Source organism: Meles meles, chromosome 9 (assembly GCF_922984935.1).
Source record: "Meles meles chromosome 9, mMelMel3.1 paternal haplotype, whole genome shotgun sequence".
Classification (NCBI taxonomy): Eukaryota; Metazoa; Chordata; class Mammalia; order Carnivora; family Mustelidae; genus Meles; species Meles meles.
In genome coordinates this window covers 113677916-113697293 of record NC_060074.1, presented here as the reverse complement: position 1 = coordinate 113697293, position 19378 = coordinate 113677916, and positions in this window count along the sequence as shown.

Below are 19378 nucleotides of genomic sequence, written 5' to 3'. Positions count from 1 at the left end.
GATCTCTTGTCGTTTTTTTTTCTTTTGGTTTTTTTGTTTGTTTGTTTTTTTCTCGTTCGCTTTCTGGGGGAGGGGCCTGCAGTGTAGGTTTTCAGGCAGTTTTCCCTGAGTTAAGTCCTCCCACTCCCCTCAAGGGGGTGGGCTCTGAGGAAACCGGTTTTTCAGGCTTTTGTTCTCTGGAGGTTTTTATGTTTGTTTGTTCTTTGTTTTCTCTTGCATTGTCAGCTTTGGATGGTTTTTGGAGGTTTAGAGGAAAGCAAACTGCACCCAGACCTCCCTCTCAGAGAGAAACCTCAGTCTGTTCCCCTCTGGGTGCTCCAGAGCACATAAATTGCCCCTTGGCCGCTGGCAGAGCACATTCCGAGTCACGGTCCCTGGGGACACAGGAACTCCTGCTTGTACCCAAAACCATGACAGCGGTGGCTGGCTGGGCAGCTCCAGACCACCAGAGAAGTTCCAAGCAGTGATTGCACACTGAGATTTTCCTGCTGGCCGGGGCTGGGAGTGCCTAGACTTTCCAGGTCCAAGAGCGATGGGCTGGCACCTGTACACGCCTCCCTAAGGGAAGGGTGTGGGGCGAAACGCAGACTCTGGTAGCGAGGTGCGGGTCACGCATGGGGACTGCAAAAATGCTGTGGTTCTGCCGCCTGGCAAGGCTCCTAGCCCCTCGCAGGAGCCACACCCCACGCACTCTCAGATGCGCTTGCTGCTCAGGGACCAAGACCTGGCTTCTTTGCCACACTCTCTCTGACTCAGCACCAGGGGAGGTTGTCCTGGGACCAGGGACTTAAACCCCTGTCCCTAACCGCCCCTATTCCCACAATTTCCCCCCATGATCCTTTGCTCTTTTTTTTTTTGAGTGCTTTCAACCAGACTCCAAGTTAATGCTGGTCCCCAGTCACAGGGCACTCTCATATTGGGGCATTACTTTCCAATGGGTCGCTTCTGGTGGCTTCCTCCCCCTTTTGTTTATCTTCCGATATCGCTCTGTCATTCCCACTTCGCTTTACCTGCCCACTGGCATCTTCTGCCCCCGTAGAGATCCAGAAGTGTATAATTCTAATCTCAGGCTGATTTCATGGGTGATTGGAGTTCTTTGGTAGGTAATCAGCTCACTTTAGGGTACAGGTTGAAACGGCTCCTCCTCCTACTTCCCCACCATCTTGTCTCTCCTTTTGCAGTTAATTTCTAATCTTCTTGAATTATAGTAAAACAAGATGGCCTGAATGAGCTGATTTTTGATAACTGAGATTTTTAGAGTTCAGTTTCATAACATGTGCAAAATTGTGAATGACCTATGGATTTAAAAAAGTGCACATTTTATGGGATACAAATATATATGTATAGATATATATATGTTCACAGTCTATTCATGCAAACACAAACATGACAAAACTTATTATATTATTATACTTTTTAAATCCCCAACTGCCTTCATTATTTTTGTCTGTTTATTTCTACATGAAATATATTGTCATGCCTTATAGTTAAGGTTTATAGTTTGTGTTTCTACCTGGTTTTGTTGTGTCTTGAAGCTATGCTCTGAATGCATAAATTGCTAAATCTCATTTCCTATTGTAGAGTTATGACTTTCACCCCGGTGTGGGAGATGATGTTTCTTGGTTAATTCTATGAGTTGCTGTCTGTTAGTAGTTGTGGAAGCTACAGCCTGACTCACTGCTCAAATCCCGGTATTCTCCTGCCCAGAGAGAATAGGGAGATCTACTTCATACTTAGGAATTTAAATCATTTTTTGTCTGATATTAATATTATTACACCACATTAATTTCTGTTAATGTTACCCTGCTGCAATTTTTCTAATTTATTATTTCTAACTCTTATTGTGTTATTTTGTTTTCGGAATGTTTCTAGTAAACTTCAGGTTGATCGTCTTTATCTTTTAATAGAGAATTTACCTTATTCATATTAATAATGATAATCCATGTGTTTGGATTTATTATTGTCATTTTATATTTTCTATTCAACAAGGTTTTGTCGTTGTAATTTTTCCCTTTTTCTTTCCTGCCGTTGTCAAATTGATTCCATTTTCTTTGTCACTATTTTCTTCTTATAATTCAGAATTTATTCATCTCATGGTCACACAAATTTTTTACAATATACATATTGTTCTACTGTTTTCTAAAGAAAACCAACATCTTTATCTTTATATATGGAATTAATTTTATAGTCAACTATTATTTAATACTCAATTCTATTTTTTTAAAAATTTATTTATTTATATGTCAGAGAGAGAGACAGAGAGAGAGCACAAAGCAGGAAGAGCAGCAGGCAGAGAGAGAAGCAGATTTCCCCCTGAGCAAGGACCCTGATGTGGGAGTCAATCCCAGGACCCTGGGATCATGACCTGAGTTGAAGACAGACACTTTACCAGCTGAACCACCCAGGCATCCCTATACTCAATTCTATTTTAATAGTTTTTTTGTTTCCCACTCTTTCTTAACCACCACTTCTCCTTCCAGGATACTGTAAGAAACTATTATTTCTTCTATTCTCTTCACAGCTCTCTGACACCAAAGGTATGGATTTTCCACCAAGCAATTCTCCAGTTCTTAGCAGAAGAATTGACTGGTGTCCCAGATTGGGTATACCACAATTTAACTCAATTCTGACACAGTAACCTGCAGTTAAAGCTGACCCCTCAGGTTAAAGACTCAGTTCTACATGGCGGCACCCCACTTTATATGCCAATCACAAGTCTTGTTGTCACCTGTGCTTCTGGCAAACCAGCTATAAATCAAGGGTCCCCATGACCTCCTCCTCAGGTTACATAATTTGCTAGAATGTCTCTCAAAACCCTGGGAAACAGTATATTTCCCATTGTCAATTTACTATAAAAGGATCTAGTGAAGTGGAAGAGATGTATATGACAAGGTTTGGGGGAGGAGGTTCTGGATGCACCACTATCTCAACACATGGATATGTTCACCAACCCAAAAGATCTTGGAATCCCTTTGATTAGAATTTTTATGCATGCTTCATTATGTAGGCACAATTGACCAAATCATGGATTATTAGTGAGTGATTAGCTCAGAGCCTCAAGCCTTTCTCTATTCCCTAGGGTGGAGACTGTGGGAGCTGTGCTGAGACTTCCAAACCTCTAAACTTATGATTCATTCCCCTATCAAGCAGTCCCATCCTTTGGAGGTTTCCAAAAGTCATCTTATTAACATAAATACAGAGGTGGTTGGTAGAGGCTCGTTATGAAAAACAAAAGATGCTCCCTCACCTTCATCACCCCAGAGCCTGGTTTACTATGGCCATTCAGTCTCTCTAACCTAAATATTTGACTGGCATTCTCTGAAGAAGGTCTACTCACTAAGAATATAGTTCCAAATAGAGCAAAAGCAGATAATGCTGTTTTATGCCCAATTCCAAACTGCCACCCTGTAATTTACAACAACACATAAGTTCTGGCCCTGAAAAGTCTGCAAGGCTCCTGTCCCACATCACTCCTATGCACCTACTGTGCAGGAGGAAAGGGGATGTCATGTCTATCTGAGTATTGACATCCACCAGATGCCTGCACTCTGGCTTTGCAGATGACTTCCTGTCAGTTTGAGGTGCGTGAATAAGAATGATGTCCACATCAAAAGTTCAGTTTCTAGACCATCTCAGCTGAACACAGATCTTGAAAAAGGGACTCCCCCTATTGGGGTGACCTCTTCTACAATTACCCCAACCCATTACCACATACCCTTTAAGACCAGGCTCACGAAGGAGATGAAGGCAAGTTTCCTTCTGGTTGGTTGTGTGGAAAAATTTTCAATGCTATTGAGATATTAAGCTTTTTGCTTAGGATGATGGCTAACTCATCCATCATACAGATTAGTCTGTTCTCCTAACTCCAAATGTCACTTTCATTCCAGGGCATGAGTAGATATTTCCTCTTCTCAGAGTGCCTGATCCTTCCTGTTAAGCCATACAGATTCTCCCCCAGGTTTTTATGAGTCATTCAATGACATGTTTATCCACCAAGTCTTCTGGAAATGATCCAGAACATACTCATTTGTCTTAATTTCTGAAATATTCACACACTTCTTAAAAAAATTCCTACCTCATGTTCACTTGCTATAAATATCTGCCACTAAAAAGTAAGCTCCCTGAAAGCAAGGACCTTGTCAATCATCTTTTTTCCTACATATTCAACATCAAGCATGGCCCCTTGTGAAGAATAGACTTCAGTATGTTTTGCATAGGGATATGGATATCCTGATGTAGAGAACAAATTCAAGAGCTGGGCAGGTGTAGGAAAGGTGGGGTTAGCAGTAAGATCTCTATGTGAAGTCAAGATGGCGGAGAAGGAGCAGGCTGAGACTACATCAGGTAGCAGGAGATCAGCTCGATAGCTTATCTAAACATTGCAAACACCTACAAATCCAATGGGAGATCGAAGAGAAGAAGCACAGCAATTCTAGAAACAGAAAATCAACCACTTTCTGAAAGGTAGGACTGGCAGAGAAGTGAATCTAAAACGACGGGAAGATAGACCGCAGGGGGAGGGGCTGGCTCCCGGCAATCAGCAGAGCAAGGGAGAACAAAATCAGGACTTTTAAAAGTCTGTTCCACTGAGGGACATTGCTCCAGAGGCTAAACCAGGGTGAAGCCCACGCGGGGTCAGCGTGGCCCCAGGTCCCGCAGGGTCACAGAAGGATCGGGGGTGTCGGACTGTCGCAGAGCTCGCAGGTTTTAGAACTGAGAAGCTGGCTACAGAGACAGAGCTGAGGACTGAACTCTAAGCTCGAGGATACCTTGAACTGGTCCCAGGCTGGGTGAGCTCGGAGTGCGGCTAGAGGCTGGGGATACGGGAGTGATTGGGTGCTGTCCTCTGGGGGTGCACTGTGAAGTGGGGCCCCGGACTCTCTGCTCCTCCAGGATGGAGACTAGGAGGCCGCCATTTTCATTCTCGTCCTCCGGAACTCTACAGAAAGCGTTCAGGGAACAGAAGCTCCCAAAAGCGAACCCAAGCGGATTACTGAGTCTGGCCAACACCACCCCCCCCCCCCCCCGTAAGGGCGGTGCAATTTGGCCTCGGGCAAAAACACTTGAGAGTCACTACAACAGGCCCCTCCCCCAGAAGATCAACAAAATATCCAGCCTGGATGAAGTTCATATATCAAGGAAAAGAGGTTCAATACCTAAGAAAGCAGCGCAATTCCAGAGGAGGAGAAAGCAAAGCACAGAATTCATGACTTTCTCCCCATGATTCTTTAGTCTTATGGTTAATTAATTTATTTTTCAATTTTTTTTTCTTTCTTTTTTCTTCCTCTGCTAAGTTTTTTAAAACATTTACCCTTTTCTTTTTTAACGTTTTTTGGCTAGTTTATCTAATATATGTGTATATGTATATATATATATATATATTTCTTTCTTTTTTATATTTTTTCTTATTTGTTTTATTTTTTAAATTTTTTTCTTTTTTTTCCTGAACCTCTTTTTTTAATATTTATTTATTTATTTATTTATTTTAAGCATAACAGTATTCATTCTTTTTGCACAACACCCAGTGCTCCATGCAATACGTGCCCTCCCAATTACCCACCACCTGGTTCCCCCAACTTCCCACCCCCGCCCCTTCAAAACCCTCGGGTTGTTTTTCAGAGTCCATAGTCTCTTATGTTTCGCCTCCCCTTCCAATTTCCCTCAACTTCCTTCTCCTCTCCATCTCCCAATGTCCTCCATGTCATTTGTTTATGCTCCACAAATAAGTGAAACCATATGATACTTGACTGACTCTGCTTGACTTATTTCACTCAGCATAATCACTTCCACTCCCGTCCATGTTGCAACAAAAGTTGGGTATTCCTCCTTTCTTTTCTTTCTTTCTTTCTTTCTTTCTTTCTTTTTTTTTTTTTTATAAACATATAATGTATTTTTATCCCCAGGGGTACAGGTCTGTGAATCACCAGGTTTACACACTTCAAAGCACTCATGATAGCGCATACCCTCCCCCATGTCCATAACCCACTCCCCCTCCCCCAAGCCCACCTCCCTCCAGCAACCCCCAGTTTGTTTAGTGAGATTAAGAGTCCTTTATGGTTTGTCTCCCTCACATCCCCATGTTGTTTCATTTATTCTTCTCCTACCCCCCTAACCCCCTATGTTGCATCTCCACATCCTCATATCAGGGAGATCATATGATAGTTGTCTTTCTCCGAATGACTTATTTCACTAAGCATGATACCCTCTAGTTCTATCCACGTCGTCAAAAATGGCAAGATTTCATTTCTTTTGATGGCTGCAAAGTATTCCATTGTGTATATATACCACCTCTTCTTTATCCATTCATCTGTTGATGGACATCTAGGTTCTTTCCATAGTTTGGCTATTGTAGACATTGCTGCTATAAACATTCGGGTGCACGTGCCCCTTCGGATCACTATGTTTGCATCTTTAGGGTAAACACCCAGTAGTGCAATTGCTGGGTCATAGGGTAGTTCAATTTTCAACATTTTGAGGAACCTCCATGCTGTTTTCCAGAGTGGTTGCACCAGCTTGCATCCCACCAACAGGGTAGGAGGGTTCCCCTTTCTCCGCATCCTCGCCAGCATCTGTCATTTCCTGACTTGTTAATTTTAGCCATTCTGACTGGTGTGAGGTGATATCTCATTGTGGTTTTGATTTGTATTTCCCTGATGCCGAGTGATGTGGAGCACTGTTTCATGTGTCTGTTGGCCATCTGGATGTCTTTGCAGAAATGTCTGTTCATGTCCTCTGCCCATTTCTTGATTGGATTGTTTGTTCTCTGGGTGTTGAGTTTGCTAAGTTCCTTATAGATTTTGGATACTAGCCCTTTATCTGATATGTCGTTTGCAAATATCTTCTCCCATTCTGTCAGTTGTCTTTTGGTTTTGTGAACTGTTTCCTTTGCTGTGCAAAAGCTTTTGATCTTGATGAAATCCCAATAGTTCATTTTTGCCATTGCTTCCCTTGCCTTGGCCGATGTTCCTAGGAAGATGTTGCTGTGGATGACGTCGAAGAGGTTGCTGCCTGTGTTCTCCTCAAGGATTTTGATGGATTCCTTTCTCACATTGAGGTCCTTCATCCATTTGGAGTCTATTTTCGTGTGTGGTGTAAGGAAGTGGTCCAATTTCATTTTTCTGCATGTGGCTGTCCAATTTTCCCAGCACCATTTATTGAAGAGGCTGTCTTTTTTCCATTGGACATTCTTTCCTGCTTTGTCGAAGATTAGTTGACCATAGAGTTGAGGGTCTATTTCTGGGCTCTCTATTCTGTTCCATTGATCTATGTGTCTGTTTTTGTGCCAGTACCAGGCTGTCTTGATGATGACAGCTTTGTAATAGAGCTTGAAGTCCGGAATTGGGATGCCACCAACTTTGCCTTTCTTTTTCAATATTCCTTTGGCTATTCGAGGTCTTTTCTGGTTCCATATAAATTGGAGGATTATTCGTTCCATTTCTTTGAAAAAAATCGATGGTATTTGGATAGGGATTGCATTAAATGTGTAGATTGCTTTAGGGAGCATAGACATTTTCACAATATTTATTTTTCTAATCCAGGAGCATGGAACATTTTTCCATTTCTTTGTGTCTTCCTCAATTTCTTTCATGAGTACTTTGTAGTTTTCTGCATATAGATTCTTAGCCTCTTTGGTTAGGTTTATTCCTAGGTATCTTATAGTTTTGGGTGCATTGTAAATGGGATTGACTCCTTAATTTCTCTTTCTTCTGTCTTGTTGTTGGTGTACAGAAATGCACAGAAATGTACAGAAATGTACAGAAACTTATTTCTGTGTATTGATTTTATATCCTGACATTTTACTGAATTCCTGTACAAATTCTAGCCATTTTGGAGTGGAGTCTTTTGGGTTTTCCACATATAATATCATATCATCTGCGAAGAGTGATAGTTTGACTTCTTTTTTGCTGATTTGGATGCCTTTAATTTCTTTTTGTTGTCTGATTGCTGAGGCTAGGACTTCTAGTACTATGTTGAATAGCAGTGGTGATAATGGACATCCCTGCCATGTTCCTGACCTTACCAGAAAAGCGTTCAGTTTTTCTCCATTGAGAATGACATTTGCGGTGGGTTTTTCATAGATGGCTTTGATAATATTGAGGTATGTGCCCTCTATCCCTACACTTTGAAGAATTTTGATGAGGAAGGGATGCTGTACTTTGTCAAATGCTTTTTCAGCATCTACTGAGAGTATCATATGGTTCTTGTTCTTTCTTTTATTAATGTGTTCTATCACATTGATTGATTTGCGAATGTTGAACCAACCCTGCAGCCCTGGAATAAATCCCACTTGATCGTGGTGAATAATCGTTTTAATGTACTGTTGAATCCTATTGGCTAGTATTTTGGTGAGAATTTTTGCATCTGTGTTCATCAAGGATATTGGTCTGTAGTTCTCTATTTTGGTGGGATCCTTGTCTGGTTTTGGGATCAAGGTGATGCTGGCCTCATAAAATGAGTTTGGAAGTTGTCCTTCCATTTCTATGTTTTGGAAGAGTTTCAGGAGAATAGGAATTAGTTCTTCTTTAAATGTTTGGTAGAATTCCCCTCAGAAGCCGTCTGGCCCTGGGCTTTTGTTTCTTTGGAGATTTTTTTTTTTTCGTTTATTTGTTTATTTACAGCATAACAGTGTTCATTGTTTTGGCATCACACCCAGTGCTCCATGCAGTACGTGCCCTCCCTATTACCCACCACCTGCTTCCTCAACCTCCCACCCCCCCTACCCCTTCAAAACCCTCTGGTTGTTTTTCAGAGTCCATAGTCTCTCATGGTTCATCTCCCCTTCCAGTTTCCCTCAACTCCCTCTCCTCTCCATCTCCCCATGTCCTCCATGTTATTTGATATGCTCCACCAATAAGTGAGACCATATGATACTTGACTCTCTCTCCTTGACTTATTTCACTCAGCATAATGTCTTCCAGTCCCGTCCATGTTGATACAAAAGTTGGGTATTCATCCTTTCTGATGGAGACATAATACTCCCTAGTATATATGGACCACATCTTCCTTATCCATTCATCCGTTGAAGGGCATCTTGGTTCTTTCCACAGTTTGGCGACCATAGCCACTGCTGCAATAAACATTGGGGTACAGATGGCCCTTCTTTTCACTACATCTGTATCTTTGGGATAAATACCCAGCAGTGCAATTGCAGGGTCATAGGGAAGCTCTATTCTTAATTTCTTCAGGAATCTCCACACTGTTCTCCAAAGTGGCTGCACTAACTTGCATTCCCACCAACAGTGTAAAAGGGTTCCCCTTTCTCCACATCCTCTCCAACACACGTTGTTTCCTGTCTTGCTAATTTTGGCCAATCTAACTGGTGTCAGGTGGTATCTCAATATGGTTTTAATTTGAATCTCCCTGGTGGCTAGTGATGATGGACATTTTTTCATGTGTCTGATAGACATTTGTATGTCTTCATTGCAGAAGTGTCTGTTCATATCTTCTGCCCATTTTTTGATATGATTATCTGTTTTGTGGGTGTTGAGTTTGAGAAGTTCTTTATAGATCCTGGATATCAACCTTTTGTCTGTACTGTCATTTGCAAATATCTTCTCCCATTCCGTGGGTTGCCTTTTTGTTTTGTTGACTTTTCCTTTGCTGTGCAGAAGCTTTTGATCTTGATGAAGTCCCAAAAGTTCATTTTTGCTTTTGTTTCCTTGGCCTTTGGAGACATATCTTGAAAGAATTTGCTGTGGCTGATATCGAAGAGGTTACTGCCTATGTTCTCCTCCAGGATTCTGATAGATTCCTGTCTCACATTGAGGTCTTTTACCATTTCGAGTTTATCTTTGTGTACGGTGTAAGAGGATGGTCGAGTTTCATTCTTCTACATATCGCTGTCTAGTTTTCCCAGCACCATTTATTGAAGAGACTGTCTATTTTCCATTGAATATTTTTTCCTGTTTTGTCGAAGATTATTTCACCATAGAGTTGAGGGTCCATATCTGGGCTCTCCACTCTGTTCCACTGGTCTATGTGTCTGTTTTTATGCCAGTACCACACTGTCTTGGTGAGCACAGCTTTGTAGTAAAGCTTGAAATCAGGTAACGTGATGCCGCCAGTTTTGTTTTTGTTTTCAACATTTCCTTAGCAATTCAGGGTCTCTTCTGATTCCATACAAATTTTAGGATTATTTGTTCCAGCTCTTTGAAAAATACAGGTGTAATTTTGATTGGAATGGCATTAAAAGTATAGATTGCTCTAGGCAGTATAGACATTTTAACAATGTTTATTCTTCCAATCCAAGAGCATGGAACAGTCTTCCATCTTTTTGTGTCTTCTTCAATTTCTTTCATGAGTGTTCTGTAGTTCCTTGAGTACAGGTCCTTTACCTCTTTGGTTAGGTTTATGCCCAGGTATCTTATGGTTCTTGGTGCTATAGTAAATGGAATTGATTCTCTAATTTCCTTTTCTGTATTTTCATTGTTAGTGTATAAGAAAGCCACTGATTTCTTTACATTGACTTTGTATCCTGCCACGTTACTGAATTGCTGTATGAGTTCTAGTAGTTTGGGGGTGGAGTCTTTGGGGTTTTCCATATAAAGAGTCATGTCATCTGCGAAGAGAGAGAGTTTGACTTCTTCCTTGCCAATTTGGATATCTTTTATTTCTCTTTGTTTTCTGATTGCTGTTGCTAGAACTTCTACTACTATGTTGAACAAGAGTGGTGAGAGTGGGCATCCTTGTCGTGTTCCTGATCTCAACGGGAAAGCTGCAAGCTTTTTCCCATTGAGGATGATATTTGCTATTGGTCTTTCATAGACAGATTTAATGAAGTTCAGGAATGTTCCCTCTATCCCTATACGTTGAAGTGTTTTCATCAGAAACGGATGTTGGATTTTGTCAAATGCTTTTTCTGCATCAATTGAGAGGACCATGTAGTTCTTCTCTCTTCTCTTATTGATTTGTTCTATCACATTGATTGATTTGCGAATGTTGAACCAACCTTGCAACCCAGGGATGAATCCCACCTGGTCATGGTGGATAATCTTTTGAATGTGCTGCTGGATCCTGTTTGCTAGGATCTTGTTGAGAATCTTAGCGTCCATATTCATCAGTGATATTGGTCTGAAATTCTCCTTTTTGGTAGGGTCTTTGCCTGGTTTGGGGATCAGGGTAATGCTGGCTTCATAAAAAGAGTCTGGAAGTTTTCCTTCTGCTTCAATTTTTTGGAACAGCTTCAGGAGAATTGGTGTTATTTCTTCTTTGAAAGTTTGGTAGAATTCCCCAGGGAATCCGCAGGTCCTGGGCTCTTGTTTTTTGGGAGGTTTTTGATCACTGCTTCAATCTCGTTACTAGATATCAGTCTATTCAGGTTGTCAATTTCTTCCAGGTTCAATTTTGGGAGTTTGTAGTTTTCCCGGAATGCATCCATTTCATCTAGGTTGCTTAGCTTATTGGCATATAACTGTTGGTAATAATTTCTGATGATTGTTTCTATTTCCTTGGTGTTAGTTGTGATCTCTCCCTTTTCATTCATAATTTTATTAATTTGGGCTTTCTCTCTTTTCTTTTGGATTCGTGTGGCCAATGGTTTATCGATCTTATTGATTCTTTCAAAAAACCAGCTTCTAGTTTCGTTGGTACATTCTACTGTATCTCTCATTTCTACCTCATTGATCTCTGCTCTAATCTTGATTATTTCCCTTCTTGCATGGAGTTGGTTTGATTTGTTGTTGATTCTCCAGTTCTTTAAGGTGTAGAGACAGCTGGTGTATTCTGGATTTTTCAACTTTTTTGAGGGAGGCTTGGATGGCTATGTATTTCCCCCTTAGAACCGCCTTTGCTGTATCCCATGGGTTTTGGACCGAAGTGTCTTCATTCTCTTTGGTTTCCATGAATTGTTTAAGTTCATCTTTGATCTCCTGGCTGATCCAAGCATTCTTAAGTAAGGTGGTCTTTAGCTTCCAGGTGTTTGAGTTCCTTCTGAACTTTTCCTTGTGATTGAGTTCCAGTTTCAAAGCATTGTGATCTGAGAATATGCAGGGAATAATCTCAGTATTTTGGTATCCATTGAGTCCTGATTTGTGACCCAGTATGTGGTCTATTCTGGAGAAGGTTCCATGTGCACTTGAGAAGAATGAGTATTCTGTTGTTTTAGGGTGGAATGTTCTGTATATGTCTATGAGGTCCATCTGGTCCAATGTTTCATTCAATGCTCTTATTTCTTTATTAATTTTCTGCTTCAATGATCTGTCTATTTCTGAAGAGGCGTATTAAGATCTCCTACTATTATTGTATTCATATCAATATGACTATCTTGATTAATAGTTTTCTTATGTACTTGGGTGCTCCCATATTGGGGGCATAGATATTCACAATTGTTAGATCATCTTGGCGGATAGTCCCTTTAAGAATTATGTAGTGTCCTTCTGTATCTCTGACTATAGTCTTTAGTTTAAAATCTAATTTATCTGATATGAGAATCGCTACCCCGGCCTTCTTTTGTGGTCCATTAGCATGAAAGATTGGTTACAGCGCATTTTTCTGGGGTCTTTGCCACCCTTTTAGTATTTTATTTGATCCTTCATATCCTCTTATCAGGACAAAATGACAAGGTGGAAAAAACCACCACAAACAAAAGAACAAGTGGCAGTACCAAAGGCTAGGGACCTAATCAACACAGACATTGGTAATATGGCAGATCAAGAGTTCAGAATGATGATACTGAATGTTCTAGCCAGGCTCGAAAAAGGCATGGAAGATATTAGAGAAACCCTCTCTGGAGAGATAAAAGACCTTTCTGGAGAAATAAAAGAACTAAAATCTAACCAAGTTGAAATCAAAAAAGCTATTAATGAGGTGCAATCAAAAATGGAGGCTCTCACAGCTAGGATCAATGAGGAAGAAGAAAGAATTAGTGATATAGAAGACCAAATGACAGAGAATAAAGAAGCCGAGCAAAAGAGGGACAAACAGCTACTGGACCACGAGGGGAGAATTTGAGACAAAAGTCACACCATAAGACAAAACAACATTAGAATATTTGGGATTCCAGAAGAAGAAGAAAGAGAGAGGGGAGCAGAAGGTCTATTGGAGAGAATTATTGGAGAGAATTTTCCTAATATGGCAAAGGGAAGAAGCATCAAAATCCAGGAGGTGCAGAGAACCCCCCTCAAAGTCAACAAGAATAGGTCCACACCCCGTCTCCTAATAGTAAAATTTACAAGTCTTAGTGACAAAGAGAACATCCTGAAAGCAGCCCGGGAAAAGAAGTCTGTAACATACAATGGTAACAATATTAGATTGGCAGCAGACTTATCCACAGAGACCTGGCAGGCCAGAAAGAGCTGGCATGATATATTCAGAGAACTAAATGAGAAAAACATGCAGCCAAGAACACTATATCCAGCTAGGCTATCGTTGAAAATAGAAGGAGAGATAAAAAGCTTCCAGGACAAATGAAAACTGAAAGAATTTGAAAACACCAAACCAGCTCTACAGGAAATATTGAAAGGGGTGCTCTAAGCAAAGAGAGAGCCTTAAAGTAGTAGATCAGAAAGGTACAGAGACAATATACAGGAACAGTCACCTTACAGGCTAATAATGGCACTAAATTCATATCTCTCAATAGTTACCCTGAATGTTAATGGGCTAAATTCCCCAATCAAAAGACACAGGGTATCTGAATGGATAAAAAAACAAAACCCATCAATATGTTGCTACAAGAAACCCATTTTAGACACGAAGACACATCCAGATTTAAAGTGAGGGGGTGGAAAACAATTTCCCGTGCTAATGGGCATCTGAAGAAAGCTGAGGTGGCAATCCTTATTAGATTTTAAGCCAAACGCTATAATAAGAGATGAGGAAGGACACTATATCATACTCAAAGTGTCTGTCCAACAAGAAGATCTAACAATTTTAAATATCTATGCCTCTAACGTAGGAGCAGCCAAGTATATCAACCAACTAATAACAAAATCAAAGAAACACATCAACAATAATACAATAATAGTAGGGGACTTTACACTCCCCTCACTGAAATGGACAGATCATCCAAGCAAAAGATCAACAAGGAAATAAAGGCCTTAAATGACACACTGGACCAGATGCACATCACAGATATATTCAGAACATTTCATCCCAAAGCAAGAGAATACACATTCTTCTCTAGTGCACATGGAACATTCTCCAGAATAGATCACATCTTGGGTCGCAAATCAGTCTCTATTGGTATCAAAAGATTAGGATCATTCCCTGCATATTTTCAGACCACAATGCTCTGAAGCTAGAACTCAATCACAAGAGGAAAGCTGGAAAAACCCAAATACATAGAGACTAAAGAGAATCCTTCTAAAGAATGAATGGATCAACCAGGAAATTAAAGAAGAACTGAAAAATTTCATGGAAACAAATGATAATGAAAACACAACGGTTCAAAGTCTGTGGGACACAGCAAAGGCAGTCCTGAGAGGAAAATATATAACGGTACAAGGCTTTCACAAGAAACAAGAGGTCTCAAGTACACAACCTAACCCTACACCTAAAGGAGCTGGGGAAAGAACAAGAAAGAAACCCTAAACCCAGCAGGAGAAGAGAAATCAGAAAGATCAGAGCAGAAATCAATGAAACAGAAACCAAAAAAACAATAGAAAAAATCAATGAAACTAGGAGCTGGTTCTTTCAAAGAATCCATAAGATTGATAAACCCCTGGCCAGACTCATCAAAAAGAAAAGAGAAAGGACCCAAATCAATAAAATCATGAATGAAAGAGGAGAGATCACAACTAACACCAAAGAAATACAGACAATTATAAGAACATACTATGAGCAACTCTACGCCAACAAATTTGACAATCTGGAAGAAATGGATCCATTCCTAGAGACATATAAACGACCACAACTGAACCAGGAAGAAATAGAAAACCTGAACAGGCCCATAACCAGTAAGGAGATTGAAACAGTCATCAAAAATCTCCAAACAAACAAAAGCCCAGGGCCAGACGGCTTCCCAGGGGAATTCTACCAAACATTTAAAGAACTAATTCCTATTCTCCTGAAACTGTTCCAAAAAATAGAAATGGAAGGAAAACTTCCAAACTCATTTTATGAGGCCAGCATCACCTTGATCCCAAAACCAGACAAGGATCTCACCAAAAAAGAGTACTACAGACCAATATCCTTGATGAACACAGATGCAAAAATTCTCACCAAAATACTAGCCAATAGGATTCAACAGTACATTAAAAGGATTATTCACCACGACCAAGTGGGATTTATTTTAGGGCTGGAGGGCTGGTTCAACATCTGCAAATCAACCAATGTGATACAACATATTAATAAAAGAAAGAACAAGAACCATATGATACTCTCAGTAGATGCTGAAAAAGCATTTGACAAAGTACAGCATCCCTTCCTCATCAAAATTCTTCAAAGTATAGGGATAGAGGGCACATACCTCAATATTATCAAAGCCATCTATGAAAAATCCACCGCAAATGTCATTCTCAATGGAGAAAAACTGAACGCTTTTCCGCTAAGGTCAGGAACACGGCAGGGATGTCCATTATCACCACTGCTATTCAACATAGTACTAGAAGTCCTAGCCTCAGCAATCAGACAACAAAAGGAAATTAAAGGCATCCAAATCAGCAAAGAAGAAGTCAAACTATCACTCTTCACAGATGATATGATACTATATGTGGAAAACCCAAAAGACTCCACTCTAAAACGGCTAGAACTTGTACAGGAATTCAGTAAAGTGTCAGGATATAAAATCAATGCACAGAAATAAATTGCATTTCTCTACACCAGCAACAAGACAGAAGAAAGAGAAATTAAGGAGTCAATCCCATTTACAATGCACCCAAAACTATAAGATACCTAGGAATAAACCTAACCAAAGAGGCTAAGAATCTATATGCAGAAAACTACAAAGTACTCATGAAAGAAATTGAGGAAGACACAAAGAAATGGAAAAATGTTCCATGCTCCTGGATTAGAAAAATAAATATTGTGAAAATGTCTATGCTCCCTAAAGCAATCTACACATTTAATGCAATCCCTATCCAAATACCATCGATTTTTTTCAAAGAAATGGAACGAATAATCCTCCAATTTATATGGAACCAGAAAAGACCTCGAATAGCCAAAGGAATATTGAAAAAGAAAGGCAAAGTTGGTGGCATCCCAATTCCGGACTTCAAGCTCTATTACAAAGCTGTCATCATCAAGACAGCCTGGTACTGGCACAAAAACAGACACATAGATCAATGGAACAGAATAGAGAGCCCAGAAATAGACCCTCAACTCTATGGTCAACTAATCTTCGACAAAGCAGGAAAGAATGTCCAATGGAAAAAAGACAGCCTCTTCAATAAATGGTGCTGGGAAAATTGGACAGCCACATGCAGAAAAATGAAATTGGACCACTTCCTTACACCACACACGAAAATAGACTCCAAATGGATGAAGGACCTCAATGTGAGAAAGGAATCCATCAAAATCCTTGAGGAGAACACAGGCAGCAACCTCTTCGACGTCATCCACAGCAACATCTTCCTAGGAACATCGGCCAAGGCAAGGGAAGCAATGGCAAAAATGAACTATTGGGATTTCATCAAGATCAAAAGCTTTTGCACAGCAAAGGAAACAGTTCACAAAACCAAAAGACAACTGACAGAATGGGAGAAGATATTTGCAAACGACATATCAGATAAAGGGCTAGTATCCAAAATCTATAAGGAACTTAGCAAACTCAACACCCAGAGAACAAACAATCCAATCAAGAAATGGGCAGAGGACATGAACAGACATTTCTGCAAAGACATCCAGATGGCCAACAGACACATGAAACAGTGCTCCACATCACTCGGCATCAGGGAAATACAAATCAAAACCACAATGAGATATCACCTCACACCAGTCAGAATGGCTAAAATTAACAAGTCAGGAAATGACAGATGCTGGCGAGGATGCGGAGAAAGGGGAACCCTCCTACCCTGTTGGTGGGATGCAAGCTGGTGCAACCACTCTGGAAAACAGCATGGAGGTTCCTCAAAATGTTGAAAATTGAACTACCCTATGACCCAGCAATTGCACTACTGGGTGTTTACCCTAAAGATGCAAACATAGTGATCCGAAGGGGCACGTGCACCCGAATGTTTATAGCAGCAATGTCTACAATAGCCAAACTATGGAAAGAACCTAGATGTCCATCAACAGATGAATGGATAAAGAAGAGGTGGTATATATACACAATGGAATACTTTGCAGCCATCAAAAGAAATGAAATCTTGCCATTTTTGACGACGTGGATGGAACTAGAGGGTATCATGCTTAGTGAAATAAGTCATTCGGAGAAAGACAACTATCATATGATCTCCCTGATATGAGGATGTGGAGATGCAACATGGGGGGTTAGGCGGATAGGAGAAGAATAAATGAAACAAGATGGGATTGGGAGGGAGACAAACCATAAATGACTCTTAATCTCACAAAACAAACTGGGGGTTGCTGTGGGGAGGTGGGGTTGGGAGAGGAGGTGGGTGTTATGGACATTGGGGAGGGTATATGCTATGGTGAGTGCTGTGAAGTGTGTAAACCTGGCGATTCACAGACCTGTACCCCTGGGGATAAAAATACATTATATGTTTATAAAAAAAAAAAAAAAAAAAAAAAAAAAAACGAAGAAAGGATGAATACCCAACTTTTGTAGCAACATGGATGGGACTGGAAGTGATTATGCTGAGTGAAATAAGTCAAGCAGAGAGAGTCAAGTATCATATGGTGTCACTTATTTGTGGAGCAGAACAGAGGACAGGGAGTACATTGGGAGATGGAGAGGAGAAGGAAGTTGAGGGAAATTGGAAGGGGAGGTGAAACATAAGAGACTATGGACTCTGAAAATCAACCTGAGGGTTTTGAAGGGGTGGGGGTGGGAGGTTGGGGGAACGAGGTGGTGGGTAATTGGGAGGGCACGTATTGCATGGAGCACCGGGTGTTGTGCAAAAACAATGAATACTGTTACGCTGAAGAAATAAATAAATAAATAATTTTTTAAAAAAAGGATCTCTATGTCAAAGTCAAGAGTTCAATGTTAAACACAAATCAGGAGATACAGAAGTCTAGATAAAAGAGACTTTGGCAGAAAAAATGCAGAGTAGTCTGGAAAAGCCCCTCACCATGCCTCCATGTAATTTCTCTATTATATTTACAGGCCTCACACAGAAGGGCTCTGAACCACCTTGCTGTCCTTTACTTTCCCACCATTCATATTTGGTTCATCCTTGTGTATTCACTTATTACAAGAGCAAACATTGTTAACATGTTCACCTATCATCATCCCCAGAAATACCACATTCATTTTGGCCTAACAGGAGTATGTAATTGTCATGTCTCCTCAGTTCATGCTGCTCCATTCCCAAAGACCATCAGGTACTTAAAGGAAACCATACTATAGCATCCTGCATCTGCTACCAACAGGTACTTTTCACATTGCTTGTTTCCCTCCAGTTTATGAGCAATGAGAAGGCATTGAATGACTGTGTTTTTTGTTTGTTTGTTTGTTTGTTTGTTTGTTTGTTTTTTCTTTGCATCTCAATAGCATAGCATGATGTCTCCAACCCAATACCTGGGAAAGCACCTCAACCAATTTATAGGCATTAAACAAATATCTCTTGGGTGGAGAGAAGGAGTCTGGTATAATAGTCATTCTCAAGATAAATTTTTAATTTCCTATTCCACATTTATGTCCAGAAAAGTCTTCACTAATTCCTTTACCTGGGTTCACCAGCATTGGTCAGGGCTCACTGACTTGCTTCTTTCAGGCTTTCTTGTCCAAACTGAAGATGAGACCATGAGAAAGAACAGCAAGGGACAAACACTAAGGGACAGAGTTGGCAAGGGATGGTCAGAGGAATAAAGGAACCTGGAAAGTACATGGATCCTAATGTGCAGACAGCAGAGAATTACTCAGAGCCTAGGTGACCATTAGTTATTGCAGGAGGACAATGGGTTTGATTATGGGGGACCCACGAGCACCCTCTAAAAAACAGTTTTGGCAGAAGTTGGGGACAGTCTTCTTCTTGCAAAGGAGAGCTGTGACTGCTGGTGAAAAAGCAGAGCAAGAAGATAACATTTTCAAGAGCTGAAATAAAGGTAAGAAAAGTATTATGGTACTACATTGGAAAGGAAATAAGATGTGTAATAAAATGAAATGGCAACTTTACTTCAACCCCATTGGCAGACACGAACCTTAAACTCTGTGTATTCTGATTTTACTGCTATATATAGTATAGAAGAAATGAGCTTTCCCAATAGGAAATTTAGGGAAAAGTAAGATCCAACCTGAGGTATTCAAATGTTATTTTATTAGAGGAATATATAGATCACTTAAGCAACTGTCAACCAGTTGAATCCAGTGCACAGAAGT